Below are 25,161 nucleotides of genomic sequence, written 5' to 3' on the forward strand. Positions count from 1 at the left end.
TTTTTTGTTTCTTTTGATTGTGAAACCTTAGGCCTTTTGTTCCTCTTGTCACAAACTTCAAATTGATATATTATATGTGCAATTTCATTGTTTAATTTGGGAGTAATTAAGTTTTTTTTTTTTTTTTTAATTTTTGGAATTTTCTTGTTTAAAGATTCAAGAAAAATTTTATTTGTTCAAATTATTGTGTTTTACTCAAATTAAACTCTTAGATTTTGTTGTTTACATATATTATAGTTGATATGTAGCATCAATTTCGGTTTTTTGGCTCAATTTGGTGCAAATTGAAAATTCGAAAATATGGGTATGAACCCCAGAAAATTCATTTTATATTTTTAAAAAAATTGAGCAAGATTGAGAAGTTTTTTGTTTAATTAATTGTTGCAGAGAGATTTCTTATCTTGTTAAGGTAAAAATACATGTAAAATGAGGCCGAAATAGGTGTTAAAATAGAGTTTTTCGATCTTGGCTATGGAGGTATGAAAAATTGAATTTTGTTAATCAATTATGGAGATCTTTAAGTTGTTTTTTTGATGATGAAATGTCTTAGAATTGTTAGAAACAACCTAAAGTTTAAAACCCCTCAAGATCCCGATCGAAAAACTTTTTTTTTTTCAATTGTTTGTAATCTGGGTTGCAACCAGGTCATTTGACCCGTATTGCAAAATTTTTGACCCACTGCTGGAGGTTGAAGATGACCTCTAGCACATGCCACACGTGCCACACGTTTCCCACTCGCGGGTCAAGTGTGTGAGGCGTGTGTAACCTCATCCGGTGTCTGTTTTGAGCCCCGTTTTTTCCTGTGCTTTGTAATCTATTTTTCTGGATATATTATTTTATTTTTTGGGGGTAAAAAATATTTATTAAATAATTATTACTTATTTATGTGATTTAATTAGCTTAAAATTATTTTTTGGTATAATTTTCTGTTGTGAAGTTACTGGAAATTATGCTAATATATATGGAATAGGAGTGTAGTACTCACTCTCTCTAGATTGTAACTTTTTCAAGCATACTCTCCCACTTGGTCTAAATCACATAAACTAGTTAAATAATTAGTTTAAATTGTAATAATAATAATAATAAACTGTTGTTCAAATTCTTGCAACAATAATTGATTATTTTGTGATTTACTTCATCTTGTTTGATCATACGCATATATATCGCTAATATGCACTATTGTTGTTGGGCAATATTGTTTTTAATTTACCCAATTTTGGAACGTTGCATGTGAATTATTGAGGTTATTTCACCAAAGTGATTTAACCATCAAAATTTGCAAGTTTATGAGTTCCTATTTTGTTGATGGGGAAAATTTTAGATTAATTTGTACAATCGCCTGCCCAAATGGGGTTATTATGCAAATTAATTTAACAACATGAGAATATTGAATGAGATAAATAATTTGATAAATTTATTTGCCCAAAGGAAATAAATTTTAATGAATTATTTGTTGATCTTCATGCTTAGAGAATAGTTTTTTATTGTGGACTCTGCCCAAATGGGAGTTTATGATAGTACAATTGATTCTTGTATTGTATTGCTTATGCTTATTTAAGCATTTTACTTATTGCCCATAATTGATCTAGTTGCAAAATTTTGTCAATTAGTTTCCTTTGCTGTGAACAACAATAATGCTACAATTGAAATATTCTAAGTGGGTTGAACTATAAGAGATGGAGATCAGACATAGAGTTTGTTTTAGGAATGATGGACTTGGACATGGCTCTATGTGAAGATGAACCTCCTAAGCCTACTAATGAAAGCACTGAAGCTATGAGAGCTCATTATGCAAAATGGGAAAGATCGAACTGTTTGAGTCTCATTTCAATGAAGAGGTCCATTGTTGAGCACCTCCTTGGAGGAATACCTAAGAGCAACAATGCTAAGGAATTTCTCGTTGTTGTGGCAAATAGATACCAAACATCTGACAATGCCAATGCTGGGCATTTTATGGATGAATTGATGAATATGAGGTATGATGATATGAAAGGGGTTCGTGAGTATATCCTAAAAATGGTGCATCTTCAGACTAGATTGAAAGCACTAGACATTCCCATTCCCAATAAGTTTATTGTTCATCAAGCCCTCAATACTTTACCATCTTCTTTCAGCCAAATCAAGACTACATACAACACCTTGAATCAGTCTTAGGGTGTGAATGACCTGATCACTAAGTGTGTGGCTGAGGAAGAAAAGCTAAAAAGAGAAAAGAATGAATCTGCTCATCTCGTTGCTCTTGGAAAGTCGAATAATCAGAAGAGAGTTGAAAATGCTAGAAAGCCCAACTTCCATAGTCATAAGAAAAGCAAGAATTTCAAGAAGAGTGGGAGTGAGAAGCAGAAGAATGAAAATGGAAATGCCAAGAACATAGACCTTAAGTGCTATCACTACAACAAAAAAGGTCACAAGAGGGTTGATTGCTTTAAGTTTAAGAATTGGCTAGAGAAGAAAAAGAAGGCGCAAGGTCTGTTATCTGCCTATGTCTGTTTTGAATCTAATTTAGTTAATGTTCCTTTAGATTCATGGTGGCTTGACAGTGGTGCTACTGTTCATGCTGCAACTTCTTTACAGGGGATAAGAAATCTAAGAAAGGCAAGTGAAAAAAAGTCAAAAGCTTAAAGTTGGCAGTGACATCGGGATTGATGGTGAGCATATTGGGATTGCTGTTCTAGAATTAGATTCTGGTTTTTAGCTTGTTTTGGACAATGTTTTTTGTGTACCTTCGTTTAGAAGGAATTTAATTTCCTTTTCAGTACTTGACAAAGCTGGATATAGTTTCACTTTTGTAAATAAAAGAGTTGATGTGATTTATGACTCTAAAGTGATTGGCAATTGTGTTTTATCTGACGGGCTTTATAGATTGTCGTTGTTATCTACTTGTTCTTACAATATTGAAAACAGTGTTACTAAAAGACCTTTGACTAAGGAAAGATTTTCATTGTTATGGCATAAGCGTTTAGGGCACATTTCTAAAGAACGAGTAGAATGACTAATTAGTTCTGGGATTCTTTCTTGCCTTGATTGTGTGAAAGGAAAATTGACAAAGACTAAGAAAAAGAGTGCAACTCGTAGTCAAAATTTGTTGGAGATTGTTCATACAGACATTAGTGGGCCTTACTCCACTACCTTGTGTGGCAACAAGTACTTCATTACATTCATTGATGATTTCTCCCGATATGGCTATGTATATTTGATCAAAGAAAAGATAGATGCTCTTGAAATGTTCAAAGTCTTCCGAACTGAAGTTGAGAAACAACTGGGGAAAGTCATCAAGATTGTAAGATCTGATCGAGGTGGTGAGTATTGTGGGAAGCATGGTGATGCTGGACAACAAAAGGGACCTTTTGCAAGGTATTTACAAGATAATGGTATTGTTGCTTAGTATACTATACCTGGTAGTCCTGAACAAAATGGCGCGGTAGAAAGGCGCAACCGCACTCTTATGGAAATGAAGAGGAGCATGATGAGTAGATTAAATTTGCCAGAATACTTATGGGGTGAAGCCATTAAAACAACAACCTACATTCTAAACCGTGTTCCTAGTAAGTCTGTGCCTAAAACACAGTTTGAACTATGGACAGGCAAAAAACCCAATTTGAATCATTTTAAAGTACGGGGATGTCCAGCTGAGGTGAAAATCTATGATCCTTCTTTAAAGAAGACAGATTCGAGAACTACTAGGTGCTACTTTATTGGGTATCCTAGTCACTCAAAATGATACAAGTTTTATTGTTCGACTCGTGGCACTAGACTTGTTGAGTCTCAAGTGGAAAAGTTTTTAGAGTTGGATGTTGTTGATTGTATACCCTCTCAATCCGATGAAAGAGTGGAACCCATGGATGTTATTTCTTTACCTTTGCCAGTCTCAAACTTTAACCTTGATGTTGGAGCTTTTGATTTTAGGATTCAACAAGTAGTTGCCACTGTCAATTTCCCCATCGTCGAAATAAACCCTATTATGGATGAGATTCCTCCTGTGGAAATGAGAAGATCACAAAAAACTAGAAGACCTGCCTTATCTAACAATTATGTTGTTTACCTTGGAGAGGGAGAGTATGACATTGGAGAAGAAGTGGACCTTACTACTTATTGTGAAGCTCTCAGTAGTGATAAGGCAAATGAATGGCTGATTGCCATGAGAGATGAGATGCAGTCTATGTCAGACAATGATGTTTGGGAACTTGTTGATCTTCCCAAAGGATATAAACCCATTGGATGCAAATGGGTATACAAGACCAAAAGAGACAACAAAGGAAATGTTGAAAGATATAAGGCTCGGTTGGTTGCTAAAGGGTATACACAGCAAGAGGGCATTGATTTCACAAAGACTTTCTCACCAGTCTCTACAAAAGATTCCTTTAGGCTAATTATGGTGTTGGTAGCTCATTTTAACTTAGAGCTTCATCAGATGGATGTCAAGACAACTTTTCTCAATGGTGATTTGAGTGAGGAGGTCTACATGTCACAATCTAAAGGATTTAAGGAAAATGGAAAAGAGAACATGGTATGAAAAAAAATGTCAATTTATGGTCTCAAGCAAGCTTCTCGTCAATGGTACTTGAAATTTGACAAAATTGTGACTTCTACTTGCTAGTAGCGATGTGAATCTCTTGAATGATACAAAGCGTGTTTTGTCTGCTAATTTTAACATGAAGGATCTTGGAGAAGCATTTTTTGTGCTGGGTATTGAGATTTATCGTGATAGATCTTGAAACCTGCTTGGACTATCTTAGAGAGCCTATATCAATCGTGTGCTTAAAAGATTCAATATGGAAACTAGCAAAGCAAGTGTTGTACCTGTTGTGAAGGGAGATAAACTCAGTAATGAACAGTGTCCAAAGAATGATTTGGAAAAGAATGCCATGAAGACTATTCCTTATGCTAGTGCCATTGGTAGCCTGATGTATGCACAAGTATGTATGAGACCTGATATCGCCTTCATTGTTAATGTTCTTGGTAGATATTTATCGAACCCTGGACATGGCCATTGGGTTGCTGCAAAGAAAGTCATGAGATAGCTACAAAGAACGAAGGATTTTATGCTTGTGTATAGGAGGGTGGATAATCTTGAGGTAGTTAGATACTCAAATTCTGATTTGGTGGTTGTTCTGATGATCGCAAATCTACTCCAGGATACATTTTTATGTTAGCTGGTGGAGCCATGTCATGGAAAAGTGTCAAACAGAGCCTAATTGCATCCTTGACCATGTATGCTGAGTTTGTAGCTTGTTATGGTGCATCATCTCAAGCTGTTTGGCTAAGAAATCTGATTTCAAAGTTGCAAGTTGTTGATTCCATCTTTCGACCCATTGTGATTTATTGTGACAATAATGCAACTGTGTTCTACTCTAAGAACAATAAGATTAGTACGGGTTCTAAGCATATGGAAATCAAGTACCTTACAATTAAGGAGTTAGTGAAAAAAGGAGATATTGTGATTGAGTACATAAAAATTGAGTCCATGCTAGCTAATCCTCTAACTAAAGGTTTAAAGCCCGTAACGTTCAAGGAACATGTTGTGAATGTGGGTGTCATTAAGTCTTTTGATTCTTTGGTTTAGTGGGAGCTTTTGTGATTTCCCTTATTTCAATTATTGTTTTGTGTAAACATTGATCATTATTATTATGCGACTTGCAAAATTAAAATCTTTTTATTATGATCATCATAATTAAGTATTATATTATAGCATGTCGTAATTGAATTACATACAACATGGTATCTTGAGATATTGAACCTTAAGAATTACGGTTGGATACTATTGGATGTCACAAATACCACTATTTTGAGATCTTGTGGTTCATTGTTGGTGACATATGACTTGTTAAAGTCAAGCAATTTCATATTGTTTAGAAATTGTAGCAATTTATTTTTGTTGAGAAATTGCAATCACAATTTCATTTTGTTGGCAAATTGTAATGAGGATTGATAAGAAACAATGCATATAGATGATGATCACATGTTGGCATTGATTTCTTACTACACTACTGGGTTTACGATCCATGTCGATATGGTTATAAATATTCGTGACTATAAGGGGCATTATGTTTGTTGAGATTAACATATAGAAAATCATAGTCCAATATTAAGATCATGTTGGACCGGATAAGTTTATCAAGATGCTACTTATAGACTATCATTTCTTTGTATAAAAAAAAAGTGTGGCCACACAAAATAAACTTTTCTGTACTTAACCCAAGAGTCTTATTTTCAAAATAAATTTAATGAATTCTCAAAAAACAATTAATGTAGCCCAAGTGGGAGAATGTTGAAAATTTTTTTATATGGGCTAACATATGAGGATTCCTCAAATTCTTTGTACCTTTTCTAATTTTGAAGTATTTTCGAAGTTTGATTTTTTTGAGCACAATTTGAACACCCCTTAAGTGTGATGAACTCATTTAAACGATATCCAAGCCATATGAATTCCCATTTCTTTTTTAAGCATCAAAGAAGTGGAGAATGGGGAGGGTACGAAGAATGTGAGGATTCCTCACATTCTTCGTAACCTTGCTAATATTTTTTGTATTTTGGATTTTGATTTTTTCGGAAATCAGTTGACCACCTCCAATGTGTAATGAACCTATTTAAACAATATCTAAACCATATGAAATCCCAAAAATTTTTGAAAAGTTCAAAGAAGGGAAGAATGGGGAGGGTATGAAGAATGTGAGGATTCCTAACATTCTTCGCACCGTTGGTAATTTTTTAGTATTTTTGTATTTTGATTTTTCTGGAAATCATTTGACCACCTACTAAATGTAATGAACCTATTTAAATAATATCCAAGACATATAAAGTCCCCAAAATTTTTAAAAAGTTCAACGAAGTGGAGAACGGGAAGGGTACGAAGAATGTGAGGATTCCTCGTATTTTTGGATTTTTATTTTTTTTGGAAATCATTTGACCACATCCTAAGGGTAATTAACCTATTTAAACAATATCCAAGCCAGATGAAGTCCCCAAATTTTTTGAAAATTTCAAAGAAGTGGAGAATAGGAATGGTACGAAGAATGTGAAGATTCCTCACATTCTTCATACCTTTTCTAATTTTGAAGTATTTTTGAAGTTTGATTTTTATAGGCATCATTTGAGCACCCCTTAAGTGTAATGAACTCATTTAAACAATATCCAAGTCATATAAAGTCCAATTTTTTTTTTTAAAAGCATAAAAGAAGTGGAGAATGGGGAGGGTACGAAAAATGTGAGGATTCCTCACATTCTTCGTACCCTTGCAATTTTTTTTTTTCTATTTTTGGATTTCGATTTTTCCGAAAATCATTTGACCACTTCTTAAGTATAATGAACCTATTTAAACAATATGAAAGGCATATTAAGTCTCAAAAGTTTTTGAAAAGTTCAAAGAAGTGGAGAATGGGGAGGGTACGAAGAATGTGAAGATTCCTCACATTCTTCGTACCCTTGCTAATTTTTTTAGTATTTTTGTATTTTGATTTTTTCAGAAATCATTTGACCACCTACTAAGTGTAATGAAACTATTTAAACAATATCCAAGCCATATGAAGCCCCCAAATGTTTTAAAAGTTCAAAGAAGTGGAGAATGGAAAGGGTACAAAGAATGTGAGGATTCCTCACATTCTTCGTACCCTTATTTATTTTTCAGTATTTTTGGATTTTGATTTTTATGGAAATCATTTGACAATCTCCTAAGTGTAATTAACCTATTTAAACAATATCCAAGCCATATTAAGTTCCCAAAAGTTTTGAAAAATTCAAAGAAGTGGAGAATAGGAAGAGTACGAAGAATGTGAGGATTTCTCAAATTCTGTGTACCTTTTCTAATTTTGAAGTATTTTTTATGTGTGATTTTTTCGGGCACCATTTGAACACCTCTTAAGTGTAATGAACTCATTTAAACAATATAAAAGCCATATGAAGTCCCAATTTTTTTTTAAAGCATCAAAGAAGTGGAGAATGGGAAGGGTACGAAGAATGTGAGGATTCCTCACATTCTTCGTACCCTTGTTAATTTTTTAGTATTTTTGGATTTTGATTTTTCCGGAAATGATTGGACCACATCCTAAGTGTAATTAACCTATTTAAAGAATATCCAAGCCATATGAAGTGCCCAAGATTTTTGAAAAATTCAAAGAAGTGGAGAATAGGAAGAGTACGAAGAATGTGAGGATTCCTCAAATTCTTCGTACCTTTTCTAATTTTGAAGTATTTTTGAAATTTGATTTTTTCGGGCACCATTTGAATACCCCTTAAGTGTAATGAACTCATTTAAACAATATCCAAGCCATATGAAGTTCCAAAAGTTTCTTAAAGCATCAAAGAAGTGGAGAATGGGAAGGGTACGAAGAATGTGAGGATTACTCACATTCTTCGTACCCTTGCTATTATTTTTTGTATTTTTGGATTTTGATTTTTTCGAAAATCATTTGACCACCTCCTATGTGTAGTGAACCTATTTAAACAATATCTAAGCCATATGAAGCCCCCAAAAGTTTGAAAAAGTTCAAAGAAGTAGAGAATAGGTAGGGTACAAAGAATGTGAGGATTCCTCACATTCTTCGTACCTTTTCTAATTTTGAAGTATTTTTTATGTTTGATTATTTCGGCCACCATTTGAACACCCCTTAAGTGTATTGAACTCATTTAAACATTATCCAAGGCATATGAAGTCCCAAAATTTTTATAAAGCATCAAAGAAGTGGAGATTGGGGAGGGTACGAAGAATGTGAGGATTCCTCACATTCTTCGTACCTTTTCTAATTTTGAAGTATTTTTGAAGTATGAATTTTCTGGGCGCCATTTTAACACCCTTTAGGTGTAATGAATTTATTTAAACAATATCCAACCCATATGAAGTCCCAAAAATTTTATAAAACATCAAAGAAGTGGAGAATAGGGAAGGTACGAAGAATGTGAGGATTCCTCACGTTCTTCGTACCTTTTCTAATTTTTTAGTATTTTTGAAGTATGATTTTTTCAGGCACCATTTGAAGACCCCTTAAGTGTAATGAAATCATTTAAACAATATCCAAGCCATATGAGGTGTTACCTAATCACATGCCCAAATAATAATTGGAGAACATATGCATGAATCCAACATTTTAACATCTTACTTCATTATCAATGAAGTGGTCGACCTGATAAATGCTACCGGTTTACCCATTTTCTCAGCCGGTAGACACTGTTCTTTCTTATGGTGAAGCACTAAAATAGCTAGTGTCTATTGGTTCCAAAAAAAATAGCAACCGCTTCATATGGTGGTCGACCGATACACGAATATCCTTTAGATGTCATTTAGGTTTTTGATCCGATGATTCATACACTCAAATGGTATTTCCCAATTATGAGATAGATTTCCCAATTAATGGTAGGGATCCAAACCCCTAGTTTTTTATATAAGAGCAAAAAAATTATAGAAATACCTTTTTCTTACCACCACTGCATTGGCTTTTCATATGTCATAACATAACCTTATTCATCCTTCATGAGATGATATCGGTCCACCTCAGATTGTATAAAAGAAGATTACTTTAACCCATGCGTAGTATTTAGCCTAGTGGAGAGAGGGTGATGGGAAAGAATAATGAGACATAGGGGTGAGGATGAGACCAAAGATTGAGGAGGTTTTTCCAACTTCAAAGGGCAATATGCTCATGCAATTATAATGTTGGGTTATGCTACGGTACCGAAAATCACTTTTCTGTACCATACCCAACTTTTGTAGGCTAATAGGATTAAGACACATGGCATGTAAGAGGGAAAAAAAAAACCTAATTCTTCAGGTTACCAATTTGGCACCAGTCCATTGAGGTTGACAAAATCCTACAAATTTCTTGCAGGTCTTGTTCATTATAAGTCTTTGGAAGGTGCTATACCAGATGAAGATCCATCATTCCTGACTCCAATTGATTAAAGTTGAAGTCCAAATTATGCGGTTGTCTCTTGGGGACAATAATACCAGATTCCTCGTGTTCTTGAGGGTAAAGTTTACATGTCCTCTGCATCTGCATTACTTTTTTTACCATCTCTATTTTGCATTTCTTCTCCAAATAAGATATTACCTAATTGAATACCTCATCTCCAATAATTATCTTGGATGCCTGCATTTCATTAAGAAGCTTGATAACCTCATCTATCCTTGAAATTTTACAAAGCTCTTTAATGAACACTGAATAAGATTTCCAAGTAGCTCTAATGCCCATCTCTTGCATACTATTGAACACTTTCCATGCTTCAAATATATGATTTTGACGAACATGACCTGCAACCATAGCTGTGATCGCCACACTATCTGGTTTAACTCCTCTTTCCAATATCTCATCATATAGCTTGCAGCCTTTTTGATACTCATTCAATCTGAAGAGATGCTGCATCAGCTCAGTGTATGTGGAAATTGTAGGTAAATAGTCGGATTCTGTCATGGTCTGAAGCAGATAAAATGGCTTACGAATATCATTTTTCCTGAAGTATCCACTGATAATAATCCCATAAACCTTAGCATCAACAACTTTTGTTTTCTTCATTATATCAACAATTTCTGCTACATCACTAATCCTATAAGCCCTACATAAGCCTTTCACCAATGTCTCAAAATCACTAGTCTCAAAAGTTAAATTTTTTTCATTTAGATCACGAATCAATTATAAGCCTTCTCTTATTCTCCCTACAATACAAAAACTCTTCAGCATGCATGAAAAAACATCTCGTTCAACAATCTGAGAACACCTAATCATGTCATCTGCAATACAAAAGCCTTCCCGCTTAATCATGTCATCTGCAATACAAAAGCCTTCCTATAATGTACTTGATCATATGATCATAGGAACATAACAGGTTTTACCTAATCACATGGGGGAAAAAACAACTTTCAAATAACAGTAGAACAATCTAGGCATGAATCCAATAATTTAACACCTTCATACATTATATATGAATTGGTCGACAGGTTAAATGCTATCGGTTGACCCATATTCTCTACTGGTAAACACTGCTATTTCTTCTAATGAAGCACCAAAAAGGTTAGTGTCTACTAGTAGCAAAAAAATTGCAACCGCTCATGTTTAATAAATTAAGCTATGGGAGAAACCCAACTGAAGATGGAAGTTCTACGATGGCAGTGCCTTCCAAATTAAGCTCCAATAAATTCTTCATATTGACTTGGATTTCAGGAAGTTTCTCAACCATTGAGCAGACAAAGAGGTTGAAAACTCCCAGAGATTGTAATCAAAATATTGCAGGCATATAGCGAACCATATTACAACCTCTCACACTCAAGAAAGCTAATTTGGTCAACTTACATATTGATAGGTGTAACTCTTGCAACCTTATACAACCATAAAAAATTAGTGTCTCTAGAGATGATGCACCAGACAAGTCTGGACATTGGACCAGGTGCTCAGAGTGACTGAGATCCATCACTTTCAATTTTCAAAGATGCTGTAACATAAATTAAAATAAAATAAAAATCCTTGAATAAATATGCTTGGAATAACATTGAATTTTATTGAGAAATAAGTAGTAACCATACCTTAACCTTGTTCTCTTTCCAAAGGTGTTTTAAGCTGCAATGCTTCAAACTGAGTTCAACCAATTCCTCACCTTTAAAATTTGATGGTCATGATTCCAAACTCCACTTGTCCCAATGGAGATATCTTAATTCATAGGAAGGAAATTCGAATTCTTCAGGAAGGTGCATTATGTCAGCATCATATGATGAAAGTCCATCCCTATAGACTTTGAGGTGTCGAAGTCTTTTGATATCTTTAAAAGCTTCAGTCATAAACTGTATTTCTTTTAATGTCGACAGGTCTAAGGATATCCCTTCAATTGCCTCTGTCCCCTAAAAACCAACAATAGGGGATAAGTGAAGTACAAAATGCTTTAAATCATATAGATAAGCAAATTTGTAAGTGAACCAAACCATTGATGGTTTCCAACAAAGGAATTCAATTGAGTCATATCATTAGCATCATCAAGAATCACTAGAACCTTTCTAGAGCAGAACCTGTGCTTTATCACATTAGTGCATTCGTCAATGTTGCTTATAAGTGCAATATTTTCCCCTAGTATATCTGCAAGAAGTTGTCTTCATAATTGAAGTAATAAATGGTTGTCATCTGCCTTAGAAACAATGGAAAGAAAGCTGACACATTCAAATTGGTCATCAATTTTGTTAAATACTAGTTTTGTGAGGGTTGTCTTGCCTATTCCAGCAATTCCATGTATTCCTATCATGCAGACATCATTCGACTCCATACATAGTAGTGGCCATCAATATGTAAGTGTTTATGATTTAGCCTATTGAAAATGTTCTGAGCAATTTCATGAATAATATCAGATTCATACCCCTGCCAAATATAAAGCACATTATATCAACCTTGAATAAGCTACAACATATATATAATGTTTAATTTTCTTTACAACAGTTGAACTATAGGTGACAGTTGCCATAAAAAAAAAAACTATAAAATAGCATCCGAGTTTATTTGTGCAGCTTGTTTGGCAACTTCAAGCTAATTATTGATGTTGATTAATTTATAAGAACTATAAGTAACCATTACTTCACATTTGTCATGCCATCCATAGATTTTTCCAAGCCCCTAATTTCGATTAATATTAATATCATGGAAAAAAACTCTAAAGGCATGTGACTCACTACAATGGGAAAAAAACTCAGGGATACGAAGAATTGACTCAATTTTTTGGTCATGCTTTTACAATTTCTCCAAACTCAATCTCCAACACTTGAAAGATTAGAGATCATTATCACTTGTTGATTAATGAAAGATTAATTTAGAATTCAATTCATGTAGTCGTGAATGAGAATGAAAGCAGCTGAAAGATCAAATATGATTTCTTTCACAATTACACCTATTTTTCTAATATTTTTTAAAACTTTTTTGAAGTTTTTTTTTTTTTTTTTTAGAAATTGACATACTAAACTTTATTATAAATAACTTTGTTAGTTTAAATTGTGACGGAAAGGACATGCAATTGAAATTCCCATTAGTTTAAATTCAAATTTTGAATTCAATCAGCAGAGTTGGAAGAAATGACAACAAAAGCATGCTTTAAACAAGATTAAATAAGAACACATTAAAAATGGATTAATAAACCATGACTACAATATATGGATCCACAAACGATGACTATAGTATATGGCTCTATCATGTAGTCCCACATGCACTCTCCCATTTTAAAATTACATAGAACCATTAGAAGCAAGAAAGATCAGTCATTGGTTTGCACATATCATCTGCAAAATTAAAATAAAGAAGAAGAGGATAATAAAAAGAGAGAAACATGAATTTGGTAAAGTTAATGGAAATCAAATTTGAATTCTTTATGAAAACACAACATAGCTGTAAGCAAAGAAAATGGAAAAAAAAAAAATCAAATCAGTTATGAGTAGACAAAAAATTCATCCTTAAAGATCATCATAGACCAATGATCCCCCATTCCTCACATAAGGTAATGTGGTTGAAACAAAGGTAGAGCACCTATTGCAAATGCAACCCTCTTCATGATGCAACAACAGTCAAGAGGACCTTGGTTGGTGGACGAATTGCAACCCCACTTCTATGACGCTGAGAGTACTTCCTATACACAACCTTGATCAACTTGTTTTTGGCAGCCATTGAGTGGAAACTTGCAAAGAGGTTAGCACAATCCCTGTTTTGGGGAGAAATGTTAAAACATTACTATTTCACAAACCAAAGAGAAAGGAAGGCAGTACCATTCACTTACAGTAGTTGTGCCTCTGAGAAACCAGTGTAGCCTTTTAGTGTTTCATTCCTCCTTGGCATAATCTTGATTAAAAGAAACTGGTCAATTATGTTGATTGTAAGGTAGAGGGTCTCTAGCATAAGTTCAAATTTATGGTGAACTTCAATTAACCAATCCACCAGAATTGATCTCATCTTCTCATTCATGTTAGGCTGGGAGTCCAATAGTTATGGATGATCATCTTACTAGGCAAGTAAGTAGCAATTCATACAAACTCATATCTAATCCCACTTCATTATGGACAATTTCCTTGTACAACTCCAAAGCAATGTCGGCTTTCTAAGCATTACAAATTGAACAAATTAAACTCATGTAAGCTGGCACATTAGGTTCACAACCACATTTCCACATCTTCGCAAGGATCAACTAGGCTTTGGCAATTAACTTTGCCTTCCCATAATGTACTTGATCATATGATCATATGAACATAACAGGTTTTACCTAATGACATGGCCAAAAAAACAACTTTCTAATAACAATAGAACAATCTATGTATGAATCCAATAAGTTAACACCTACGAACATTGTATATGAAGCAGTCAACCAATTAAATGCTACCGGTTAAGCATATTCTCTACCGACAGACACTACCATTTTTCTAATGAAACACTAAAAAGGTCAGTGTCTACTAGTAGCAATAAAATTGCAACCACTTCATATGGTGGTCGCCTAGTACACGATTATACTTTTGCCATCATTTAGGAGTGGGATGTGGTGATTCATTCAGTAATGCATAAATCTTACACAACTAAATCACTAACAACTAATGATACCTCTAGACGCTTCCAATATATACTAGTATTAAGGATCAGGCACCCTGTGCCATGGTCAACAAACTACCATTACCCCCATGTGATGAGAACGAAACCCTTTTATAGGGATTAGACAATCAATAACGTAAGACTTAAAAATTCATGGCATCCCAATGGAAACCCATATTATATCATGTCCACCCATAATTTTAAATCTAGAAAAGAAGTGTTAAAGAAGCTTAAACAGCTGGAAAATCCAATCTTCGCATGACACATATCAAATTAAGCTAGAAGTACGATATTAGTTGTTAAATCTAGTGATGCATAATATAATCCATAAATGTATAAGTAACTACATAATCCATATACCATCATCAGCATTGAGGGAAAACATTTATGCCATTTATGTGAATGGCCTATTAGTACCAAAATAAGTCATAAGAGGAACTCATAAATAGAAAATGTCAATTACATTAACCAAATGTCCAAAAATAAAAAACCAAAATTTGCTAACTATATAACTAGTGGAAAATGTAGAAGGAGTCATTTATGGTTTGGGCCTTGAAACGGGTAGTGGGCTCGCAAATGCTGGGCTTGTATACCCTGCATACCCGCTTTCAATTCCTCTTGGAAACCATCAATGTGATCCTCCAAACATGTGAAACATCGATTATTGGCTAACACCATCTCTTCTAAGTGGGTACTAAGGGACGAAATCTAGGTATTGAGGTTATTCGATGCCTCAACCTAGTTCTTACCAATTTGTGAAGGATGAGCTACAACCGTCGTAGCTTCTATACCATCGTTTGACGGTATTGCTGTCACATTTGCATTTTCAGAACCTCTTCCTTCTACATCCTGATTTTCATATTCCTCATCCTAGGAGGACCCGTCGTTTGAAGACACATCTACCTTTGAAGGGGGGGACAAAAGACTTCCTTCCCCACGAACCATTTTTTTTTTTTTGGAACAAAATGCATGCGAGGAAGTGAAGCCCGATCATATGTATCAAATTATTTTAGTTTATTCCCGTCTATCTCGTTTCGCAAATTCACATTGAAGTATTTGACAATCTTCGTGATAAACATGCCATATGGAAACACTGAATCTTCACTTAATGAACTAGCTTTCATATGGCGGAAAATTATGTAACCCATATTAATATTTCTTCATGTCAGAATGTTGTCAACCAAAAACACCGCCAAGAAAGATACATCGTCTTGATGTCCTCCTTTAGGGATAAAAATGTACGAGATCATATGCTGTAGGATGCAACTTAACACAATCAATGAATGAGATGTTGGTCTACCAGGTTTATGATAACCATAGAGCCTTTGTATAGTTTCTGCAGGTTTGAAACCTTCTACCCTTGGCCACTTCTTTGCTTCATATAAACAAGCACCTTCATTTTGAATGTCTAAAATTTGACAAAGCTGAGCGACATCAAATTGATTTGTACACCATTAACAGTTGTACTAATCAATCCTTCATCTTCAAATTTCATATTGCAGTAGAAGCATTTCACAACCCTAGGATAAAGAAACTCTTTCATGGACACAATAGGAAGCCAACCCATTCTCGCAAAAAACCTATCAAATTGGAAATAATTGAGCTTTGAAAAATCAATGTTCCTACCCAAGGTTATGGTTCGATTGGCAAAATAAAGATTAAATCTTTGTGCTAGCTCTAGGGTTGTGAACGTAGCTCGATCAAAGGTGGCTTTCTTACTAACCTCAACATTTTCATCGACGAATGCTCGCTTCCCTTTGTTGGTGTTGCATTGTGCTCCCTCCGGGGTCTTCTGTTTGTTGCCACTGGTCCTTGGTATGCTCGATCTTTTTCCTTTACTCCCGGTCATCTTTGCTACCTCCAGTCTCTTTCCTTTGCTGGCGGTGGAGCTTGCTTCGACCGGTGCTCATTTTGGTGCCATGGATAGTTGATTTCAGGTTGAGGTCTTTCGGGACAATGAAGATGAAGGAAAGACGAAAGGGTTGACAATTAGAAGTGAGTTTCCCAGATCGGTCGACCTTGCTATTAAATGGAAACGTATATAGTTTGGGACTGATACATTTTAATTAAATTAATGTCCTACATAAATGAAACAATATTTTTTGCTATATTATTAATTTAATATTTTCCGTACTTGTCATTTAATTTATATTTGATTATATGAAAAAATCTTTGGATCTAGCTTAATTAAATTAATTAAGGTTAATTGAAAAAAATTTATAATAAGTAGAATATAATATGATATCTTAATTTAAATTAATTCAGGTTAATTAACTAACATTTCTCAAATGTAGGATATAGTATGATGGTTTAATTAAAATTAATTAATGTGAATAGATTACAATTTAGAATAACTGCCATATAGTATGATAACGACATTTAAATTAATTTAGGTAACATTCACAAACATTTTGCATAAGTAGGATATAGTATCATACATGAATTAAATTAATTAAGGTTAATTGATTAAAAATTATCATAACTAGGATATAGTAACATAGCTTATTTAAATTAATTCGGGTTAATTAACCAACCTTTCTCATATGTAGGATATAGTATGATGCCTTAATTAAAATTAAGTAAGGTTAAGAGATTACAATTTAGAATAACTACCATATAATACGATAGCGACATTTAATTTAATTTAGGTTAATTCACAAACATTTTGCATAAGTAGGATATAGTATCATGCATGAATTAAATTAATTAAGGTTAATTGATTAAAAATGGTCATAACTACGATATAGTAACATAGCTTATTTAAATTAATTCAAGTGAATTAAATAGCTTTTCTCATATGTTTGATATACTATGATGCCTTAATTACAAATAAAGCACGTTAATTGATGAAAATCAATACTAAGTAGGAAATGGTATGAAAACATAATTAAACTAATTAGGGTAAGCAACCTTGAGAAATGTAAATATTATCAATCAAGTCCATATCTCCACTTTATATTTTGTAAAGTTATACATATATCCATTTTAAATGAGTGTAATAATCCACCTTAGGCTGACTTTCTCTCCTGCCTATTATTGTTCTATTTAATGTCACCTAATAAAATGAAGTAAAAAATGTAACTTTCAACCACCAAGTGTACCATTGTGCAAGTTGTTTTTCTACATGTGGCAAACTATTCAAATATCTAATTACTTCAGCAACCAACCACATAGATATGCTAGTAGTTATTTGGAAATGAACATATTCTAAGGAAGCTGGAGAGTGAACGAGGTCTTCTCTTGTTGGAGCATTGCTTACAAAAAAACATCTAGAAGACAATTCTTCAGCTGAACCTGCATCACACTTGCACTTTCCATTGTCAAGGTATCATTCTTAACTCAATAAAGATATGTTAAATAAATCCATAATAACCTTTTCAAAGTGATTGCCCTCAACCTTCAAATGGATGGGGAAAATATTTATGTCCCCTAATTGTAATTTTTAAATTATATATATATATATATATATTGTTTTAAAAAAATGAAGGTTATCATTGTCTATAGCACATTGTTAGTAATATTCATCAGTTGAATTTTGTATTTCGAATTCATGGGGAAATACACATATGTGCAGTGTATATTGGTTGAATTATTTCTCAACTAGTTGAATTATTTTTCAACCGGTTTAATTTTTTCTTCAGCCGGTATACACTTGAAAGTAGGAGCATTTTCAATATAAAGACCAATAGGTCAACCGAATTGAAACCGATCGAATTGATGATGTCAACCTGTACTCACAAACTCAAAAATGGATGACGTATGCATTATAGGTTCATTGGAAGTATGCAATCAATTTATACAAAAGTGATATGATCCTTTGTTAAGGTCTCATTCCAACGATTTTTAACATGTTTTATAAAATGTAGCGGGTGCAATCTGCGATGGAGAAAATAATCAAGCAGGAATTTGAAGTGAAACTTGATGATGTCATCAATGACAATACATATACTGGTGGGAGTTACCACCTGGATGTAAACTGTTTGAAAGAGAAGGTGTTGAAGGGTATTTTGGTTGAAGAAGTGTACAAATTGCAATTCAATTGCATAGATGAGGCTGAAACATTTTACAACATGTTTGCTACAAAGTAACTGGATTTAGTATTCGATAAGATGATTTGAAACGAGACAATAATGGAGATATAATATCTTGAAAGTGGGTGTGTTCCAGAGAAGGACATTGAGCGACAAAGTTTATTCAAAATGACAAACAACAACATGAGCCACGATCGTTGACTAGATTTGGAGGTGAAGCTGCATTTCGTATAGGCTTAAATAGAAAAGATGGAAAGTGGATTATAAAGGAATTTATAGGAAAACATAATCATAATTTGGTCGATGCTATCAACACACAATTCCTTGGGTCTCATCAGACAGTAAGGCACGAGTTGAAGTTCCGCGTAAAGTTGGTGTTAAAACAACACAAATTATAGACTATATGGTCAAACAATCAGAAGGACATCAGCATGTTGGTTTCACACAAAAAGATATATACAATCACATTGATGCAATGACTAGAATTGAAATTAAAGATGGTGATACAGATTCCGCGTTGGCTTACTTGTGCTGAAAGACAGAAATGGATTCTTCATTTTTTTTTATAAATTCAAGGTTGATGAAGAAAGTTGACTAGCAAACTTGTTTTGGGCCGATTCAACTGCTCGAATGGATTATGTGTGTTTTGGAAATGTCCTAGCATTTGATACAACCTATAGGACAAATGCCTATAAAAAGCCCCTAGTCGTGTTGGTTGGTGTTAATCATCACCACCAAACAGTGGTATTTGGTTGTGTGCTATTGATGGATGAAAGTATTGTACATATGAATGGGTATTGGAGACATTTCTTATTGCAATGATGAATAAGAAACCCATATATGTAGTAACTGATGAGGATAAAGCAATGTGTAAGGCAATTAAAAAAGTCCTTCCCGATGCATGTCATCGTATGTGTTCATGGCATTTGCAATGAAATGCATTCATGAATGTGCATATTAAGGACTTTACAAGCATCTTTGTAAGGTGCATGTTCATGCGAGGGAATCTAGAAGAATTCGAAAAGGCTTGGCATGAAATGATTGAAAAGTTGGGTCACCGAGATTTATGCGAAATGCAAAAGATAGGTAGAGACGTATTTACGTGGAAATTTCTTTGGAGGGATGAGAAACACACAAAGGTGTGAGAGTATGAATGCATATCTAAATAGATTCTTGAAAATTCGTTTGTATAATAATTTGATAGGACGATAATGAGAATACGACAAAACGAGGTAAAGGCAGAGTTCGAATCGAACAAATTTTCACCCGTTCTTTCAACCAAACTATCCATACTTGAAAATCATGTTGCGACTATATACATGAAAGAATCCTTCCTTAAATTTCGTGAGGGGATGAAGAATGCAAAGTTATTCTTTGTGGTAGGGCTTGTAAGTGATGATTCAATGCGAGCATACACATTATCTAAGTTTAGACACCCGAACTTAAAATGGGAAGTCCAATTTTGGCCGAATATTGTAACTTTAAATTGCTCATGCATGATGTTTGAGTCAATTAGCATCCCTTGTTGCCGCATGGTTGTTGTTATGAAGGTAAAAGAGCATTTGGAAGAGATTCCTCTTTCATATATTTTGAAGAGGTGGACAAAGTTAGCAAAGGTGCATCCAAGATCACCACCAGTGAATGAGACGGATAATGACTTGGATCGGTTTGTACGATATGGTTCATTGAGTTCGATGTGCAACAAGCTCTCCTACTATGCGTCAGATACATCATCTTCATTTCTAGAAGCGAAAAATGAAATAGAAAATTTAATGGTGAGAATGGAGGAACTCTATAAGAGTAATTTGAAAGGGAAGAAAGTAGTAGCAGATGGAGCCACAAGTCCTCACCAAGTTCGTGATCCAAATATAGTGAAAACTAAAGGAAATCTAGGCAAAGTTGCATCAAATTTTCAAAAAGGAAGACGGTGTAGTCATTGTAAAAGAGTAGGTCACACAATTCGAAAGTGTCCAGAAGCTACAATCCCTCATACTGGTAATTAGCGTGATATGGTATGTGAGATTGAATAAGCATTTGCCACAAATCCTAAGCTTTTTAGTTGTACTTACATATATAACTAACATAATTGTTTTAATTGCATTATGAGTATGTTGCAAGAAAGTAATTTGTCTTCCCAATGTGACATTGAAATGGAAATGATGTCTTCAACAAATTCATCAGTTGACATGTTTGTAACCTTACATCATGTACAATAGGCTTGTTATATAACAACATAAACATTGATAACATCTAATTCAACAATAATTGACATCAGTTAATTTTTGAAAATGCAGGGAATGCGTGCGGAACATTCGTGGAATGACCCATCTAACATGTATATAGATTTCGATGCACTTGGCAATGTAACCTCGAGAACCGAAAACATTTTGGACATTAATTTTAACTATGCATTACTTAATGATTTTGTTGAAGTAATTGGAATGGAATTGGATGAGTCAATTTTAACCATGGAATGTGCATGTGCAGGTAATGGGATTTTAGCAATATGAACAAACTATTATAACACCATGTCAAGGTGGGGATTCGAACTATACTCCAAATGAAAATGATATGCAACATTTTTGTTATTCTTTAATGGAGTAAGGGATAGAAGGTATTAAATCAGTATTTCTATCATTTAACGTTATCACTTTGGCTAATATGTACTTTTAAACCAAGTATTTAATGAAAAGTATGAATTCGAAACTAGAGTCAAGTTGATTGATAGAAATCACTATCATCTAGATTTATAATTTAATTGATAATAAGTGGTAAAATGATGGATCAAATGAGAAACCGATTCATATATATCATTTTCAAAAAATATTTGTACATGCTAATATAATTAAAGAAAAATGTCGTTAAAGTTTGACAATTAGGTGGTTATGAATTAACTATACGAAAGTAATTGATTTGATGTAATTCATATGAAATTGGTAAATGTAGTGATATTACTTAAAATGGGTAAATCTTAATTTGGTATTTTGGAATTGTAGTTTCCATCATTTTGAATCCTTAAAAATGAACTTAATGGCTCAATCACCAATGTCAACTAGTTGAAAATTTTCCTTTACCACTTATAGTTATTTATCGGATGGTAGCTATATGAAGAAATTGCATGATTGCATTCAACAAGTCAACTGGTTGAGATTTGACCTCAACCGGTTGAGATTTGACCTCAACCGGTTGAGATTTGACCTCAACCGGTTGAGAAATCGTCTCTATTGGTCATGTCCATTACTCAACCAATTGACACCGCATCCAATAATTTCTCAATTGGTTGAGAAATTTCATTAGCTGGTTGTGTGAGATCCTCATTCGATAGACACTGCATCCTATAGTGTTTGAACCGGTTGCAAAATTTGCTTAGCTGGTCATGGTAAATCCTCAGCTGGTAGACACTACATCAATAAGTTCATCATCCGATTGAGGAATGTTCTCTGTCGGTCGTCTTAATTCCGCAACCGATAGCCACTGCATGCAATTGAACCAGTCAACCAGTTAATAGTGGCTCCAATTAATTCCTCAACTAGTACACACTGCCTTTACAAGTCTTTGATATAATTCACGCCTGTTGAGTGCTAAATATGAATTGGCTAACCTATACTCCCACCGATACTCACTTATACTTTTTTAATGAAAAGCTCTTATTACTCACTATATTTTTTAGCATAGATAAATGAATATATATCACTATATGTATATATATATATATATATATATATATATATATATATATATATCATTGAAAAGCAACCCAAATTATATAGGGAGAAAAAAACATCTAAATACCTAACAGATCATAGAAAATATCTTGAAAATGAATGATGTTATATATTACAATTTCATTTTTCCTACCATAGTCAAAGAAGAGTATAGCATATTCAAATAAAACAGACTTTATCATGAACCATGTATGCTCATCCAAGGTCACAACATTCCCATCAACATGACCATATGTGGAGATGGAAATGATAAATATTAGAAAAACAACAAATGTCATAATAATAATCTTTTCATTACTCTGTGGATGTATTTGTACAAACAATAGCCAAAATGGTTTGTTTTTCTCTGTTTCTCTCGTGTAAAACTAAATCACTTGCTATTTCTCGACGTATTTTTACATAATTACATAAGTTAGAGGCCTTCATGCAATCACCATTTTTGAATGTCAACATATGTTTAATGACACGCACTCCACAGTCCCACCTAAGAAAAATATAAGAAAAGCAAAGCAACTTATTAAATGGATGTAGAATTATAGCTTAGATAAACAATATTAATGTGAGTTATGTATTCATACTAACCCATTATCTTGGGTCGAAATCAAAGGAGCCCAATCAATGGAGAATTGGAAGGCATCTTTCGCTATATCACACAGTTTGAAGAACGTTTGACAAAATTCAACCTAATTTATTTTGAAAGTGTTAATAATTGTGCAAGAAAAAATAAAATTAATTAAAAGGAAAACAAATAGCTGAAAGCATACCACTGTTTTGACACTCTTAAACTGAAACTCGTCTCAACTCCTTGATCGCAATGAATCCATAATTTGGATATGAGAGTTTTTAAAGTCAGTGATGTAAAGATACCAATGATCGGGACAATCGTCATGCATTGGAATATATATATTTGTAAAGTTAGAAAAACAATATCTATGAGTTGGGGCACAAAATATCTACTCTATTGTAAGTGAAAACAATATCTACTCTAACTTTGATATATGCAATTAAACATTACAAATAATTACTAACCTTCTTGCAATCATCCGATTCACTAATTTAATGTTTTTCTATCAAAAAAAGGTTGAGGACTCCCGCACAAAATCATTTGCTAATAATACAACATAATATGAACTTTAGTATATTATACTTAATATGTAACTAAACAACAAAAGAAATCTGAGCTTACTAAAAATGTCATGGGAGGATAGCATCTTATATTTCGTATGCCTATGAATTGTCTCTCAAAATAATTTAGCTTTGATGCTTCTAGATTTATTACCTATTGTTAAACAGTAACTTTAATAAATTTATTTCATTAATAAACACTCATTTGATATAAATCAAGTAGATACTTACAATATCCAACAAATTTTATCTAGGACATAAGCACTCAAAATCTCCACGAACTCCATGTTCATGGTCAAAGTCAACAAGAAACTCGCTAGAACAATAATATGTTAAAACATTCTTTACCGAATTGGAAAAATATGAAGGCTAAAATTGTAACAACACATCTATAAATGTTCTAGACATTACAAACCTTTTTGACAATGAATTATTGAAAATATAATCAGTAGCAAGAGATTGAAGTACATTGAATGATTGAGCATCCACCACATCTTCACGAATGGACATGGGGATTGACTAAATTGAAAACAAGACATAATTATTAGCTATATATGTTGAGTATAAAAAAAATAAGAACATGATATTAAACTATTTTTATTATACCTTTGATACTTGACGTTTTCCCATCTTCCTTAAATTGTGTACAAATGGGGAAACCTTGAATTTACTTGGTTTCTTCTTCCTTGATGTACGTGTTTCCATGACATGCTCGGGAAAACCATATAGTGCTCGTAATGGTTCCTAATATGGAAAATGTCATTAATATACATCTATTTACTATGTAATGGTTAAGTAGTTGTAAAGAAAATAATTTTTTTTATATGATATATACCTTTCCATAATTTTTTCTAGTTCTTTCGATTGGAAGTGGTAAACTATCTACATTTTTGTTGGGAATGATATGCGCTTCAATTGATATAGCACATGCATCTTCATTCTTTCCATTTAAGTCCTTAGAGCATAACTTGTCAATTGACAAAGTGTGAACATAATGTTCATTTCCTTTCTTATTGTCCTTATCTTCCAAACTTCTCTCGCATGAGAGAATGTCATTCTTTGTTCCCTCCTCGTGCTCTCTCAAAGGCTTTTTGCTTGACCAAAGGAAGAGACCTTTCAATGTAGTATATTTCTCCTCAAATTCAGTAAAAACTTTTTCACAACTACTATTACTTGCAACCTGACACAAATCAATTAGACGTGTCTTTAATTGTTGAAAGGTTTTATCCATCTCCATTAAGTTCCCATCATCAACCTAGTGATATATAGGAACTTGATTAATAACATGATAATACAAGGGTTCACTACTAATATTAATACTCGTTTAATAACATCTTTATTTGGATTGATTTCTGTAGGACCTCAGACGCTACCAACTCTCTTAAAAGCAATTGCTTGTAGGAAAGACGCATACCCTAGCCTTATAGTGCATTCACCCAAGCACCCACGGTGAACACAAGGAGAGTTGATGGACGTGGCCAACCCTCCAATCTACCAACAATCTCCCCCCAGCGACACTTTTGGGGTTCGAACCCGTGACCTCGGCTCTGATACCACTTGTAGGACCTTTAGTGCACTCTTGTGTGTCATCCTAGCTTTGTCTTGTATTTAAGCTATCCTTAAGCTAGATCGAGGGATCATTTCTTGTAAAAATCTGAGTGTCAAAGCCTTCAAGAGGTTTGAATCTTAAAGAGATTATGTAAGAGCCCATTGGAGCCGGAATCCAAGTGTAAGAAGATTGGAAGATTGGCTGAA

Source organism: Vitis riparia, chromosome 15, assembly GCF_004353265.1.
Source record: "Vitis riparia cultivar Riparia Gloire de Montpellier isolate 1030 chromosome 15, EGFV_Vit.rip_1.0, whole genome shotgun sequence".
Lineage (NCBI taxonomy): Eukaryota > Viridiplantae > Streptophyta > Magnoliopsida > Vitales > Vitaceae > Vitis > Vitis riparia.